A 3,531-nucleotide genomic window follows, 5' to 3' on the forward strand; every position below is an offset into this window, starting at 1 on the left:
CAAAAAAAAAAAAAAAAAAACCCACAAAAAATACTAGTACTGAAATACAAAATGATATAAGTAGGCCGGGCACTGTGGCTTATGCCTCTCAGTACTTAGGGAGGCCAAGTGAGAGGACTGGCTGAGCCCAGGAGATTTGAGACCAACCTAGGCAATAAGGCAAGACTTCCTCTCTACAATAAATAAAAAAATGAGCCTGGAGTGGTGATGTGCACTCAGGGTTCCAGCTACTCGGGAGGCTGAGACGGAAAGATCCCCAGAGCCCAGGAGGTCAAGGCTGCGTTGAGCCGTGATTGCACCAATGCACTCCAGCCTGGGCAAGAGAGTGAGATTCCAACCCCAAAACAAAAACACAGTCAGGCTCGGTGGCTCAGCCTGTAATTCCGCACCTTTGGGAGGCTGAGGTGAGTGGATTGCCTGAGCCTGCGGGTTCGAGACCCGCCTGGGCAGCGAGACCTCATCTCTACAATAAATAAAAAAATCAACCGGGTGTGGTAGCGTGTGCCTGTAGTTCTGGCTACTCGGAAGGCTGAGGCGGAAGGATCGCCGGAGACCAGCAGGTCGAGGCTGCGGTGGCTGGGAGCGGCCACTGCACTCCAGTCTGGGCGACAGAGTGAGACTCCAACTCAAAAAAAAAACAAAACACAAAAAACAAAAACACGACCCACGATGAGAATTTGTGTGCAAGTGGTTTATGAAGGAAGGGTTCCCAGGGAAGGTGAGGGACTTGAGAAAGGGGAGGTCAAGTCCTGCAGGCGAGGCAGCAACTCGATCCTGCCATGTCCCAAGGGGAAGGTGGAGGATCATGGAAGATGCTACAAAGGGTCTGAAGCAGCCTAGGTGGAGCCCTGACATTGTCCAGTGTAGATACCGACCAGACTTTGCAGTGCCATCATGGCTGCACAAGGGTACAATTAGGTCGAGAGTATAATAGGGATCCGTCCTGCAGAATTTACTAGAATGCAGGTCCCACCAGGGCGGAAGTCTGTTCTGCTTTGTTCACGGCTGGTGCTCAGTCCTTACCACAGTGAGGCTGGCACACCATGGGGACTTGCTGTGTATGTGTTAGATGATGAATGAGAGAGGCAGAGTGGAAGAGAAAGCATCATTTTCTTTCTTTTTTTTTTTTGAGTTGGAGTCTCACTCTGTTGCCCAGGCTGGAGGGCAGTGGCCGCTCCCGGCCACCGCAGCCTTGACCTGCTGGGCTCCGGCGATCCTTCCGCCTTCCAAGTAGCTGGAACTACAGGCATGTGCTACCACACCCGGCTAGCTTTTTGATTTATTGTAGAGATGAGGTCTCGCCAAGTTGCCCAGGCAGGTCTCGAACCCGTGGACTCAGGTCATTCACTCACCTCAGCACGGGATTACAGGCTGAGCCACCGAGCCCGGCTGAAAGCATCATTTTCATATGCTACACTCAGAGATTTTTTTTTTTTTTGGGTGGGGTTCACGCTGGAGTGCAGTGGTATGAAAGTGGCTCAACACAGCCTTGACCTCCTGGGCTCAGGAGATCCTTCCACCTCAGCCTCCCAAGCAGCTGGGACTATAGGTGGGCATCATCACGCCCAGGCTAATTTTTTGATTTTTTTGATAAATGAGGTCTGGCTGTGTTGCCCAGCGTGGTCTTGAACTCTTGGGCCCAAGAAATCCTCCCACCTCGGCCTCCCAAACTGCTGGTATCACAGGTATGAGCCACTGAGCCTGGTCCCTGGAGAGCTTTTAAGAGTTTATCTATTTGAGTCAGAGTCTCACTGTCATCCAGGCTGGAGTGCAGTGGCACGCTCACGGTCACCGCAGCCTCAACCTGCTGTGCTCAAGCGATCCTTCCGCCTCAGCCTTCCAAGTAGCTGGAACGACAGGCACCCGCCACCATGCCCAGCTAATTTTTTAAGAGTTTAATAGTATAAGACATTATTGATTTTCTTCTGGAGTCACGAGCTTGCACTCTTCAACATCTTAAAATCTTGGATGCTTCTTTCCAGGTAGAGCCTTTCTCCAGAAACTGTAGGTTGGTGAGGAACAGGGTTCTCCTGGGGACACTCTGCCAACCTCTGGTCCCCACGGACGTTTTTCTTCTATCTCCTATTGCAAAAGTGCTTTTTTGGGGGGAGGGGTAGATATTGGTGGATAAATACTGCATGGGCTTAGAGCAAATTGCCCCAGAGAGACATGCATTCAATATACACATATTAGCAAGCAGGCACATACAACTTTACCTTGAGCTCAGAAAGCCCCAGCTCTCTGACCCTGTAGATCCTCCCACTAGAACGTGCTTGGGAGGCTCAGAGGCACAGGAGCTTTGAGGCCCAGAGGAAGGATTTGGCTACCTTGATACATTGTGAACCAGGCAACTAGAATCCTCTACCCAGCGGCTGGATATGGGGCCACTCAGGTCCTCTCAAGGGAGGGGGGTTACTGGATCTTCACCTTGTTCATGCGAGGGCAGGGCTGCCTCTGTGGCTTCTAATGCACTTCTCTTGAATATCAAGGTTGGACAATGGTCAGATTTGTGTTTTGAAGAATCTGGTTCTGGCTGCTGTTCCGGGAATGAACTTCAGAGAGATCAGAGGGCATGAGAATAGATAAGCTAGAAGGCCGCTGCCGTTGTCTTTCTTTTTCATTTATTTATTTTGCTTTCCCTTCTTTTTTCTTTTATTTATCATATCTTATTTATTCTTTTTTTTTCCTTCGTAGACATAGGGGTCTCACTAGGTTGTCCAGGCTCGTCCCCAACTGGCCTCAAGAGATGCTCCCACCCCAGCTTCCCAAAGTGCTGGGATGATAGGTGTGAGACTCCTCACCTGACCTTTTATTCGTATTGTATTTATTAATATCACAATTCATCAAAACTTTGGTAAACTTATCACTTCCCTTTTTTTTTTTTTTTTTTTTGATTGGAGTCTCTGTCGCCCAGACTGGAGTGCAGTGGCCGCTCCTGGCCACTGCAGCCTCGACCCGCTGGGCTCCGGTGATCCTTCTGCCTCAACCTTCCGAGTAGCTGGAACTAAAGGTGCGCGCTACCACGCCCGGCTAATTTTTGATTTTTATTGTAAAGATGAGGTCTCGCCAAGTTGCCCAGGCGGGTCTCGAACCCGCGGGCTCAGGCAATCCACTCACCTCAGCCTCCCAAAGGCACGGGATTACAGGCTGAGCCACCGAGCCCGGCTATCACTTCCCTTTTATAACGAAAAGGCATTTTTGAGCATCTAGACTCTGCCAGACATTGGGATAGGTATTTTCACACTCATGGCTTCATGGAACCTTCACAACTCCGAGAGAGAAACAGAGCCATGTACTTATTTTTTTGTTTTTTATTTTTATTTTTTGAGTTAGAGTTTCACTTTGTCTCCCAGTCTGGAGGGTAGCAGCGTGATCACGGCTCACCACAGCCTCGATCTTCTAGCCTCATGCGTTCCTTCTGTCTCAGCCTCCCAAGTAGCTAGGACTACAGGTGTGTGCCACTGTACCCGGTTAATTTTTTTTTTTTTTGAGTTGGAGTCTCACTCTGTTGCCCAGACTGTAGTGCAGTGG

This window comes from Carlito syrichta, unplaced genomic scaffold (genome assembly GCF_000164805.1).
Source record: "Carlito syrichta isolate Samal-C Ts95f unplaced genomic scaffold, Tarsius_syrichta-2.0.1 Scaffold311998, whole genome shotgun sequence".
NCBI classification, from domain to species: Eukaryota; Metazoa; Chordata; class Mammalia; order Primates; family Tarsiidae; genus Carlito; species Carlito syrichta.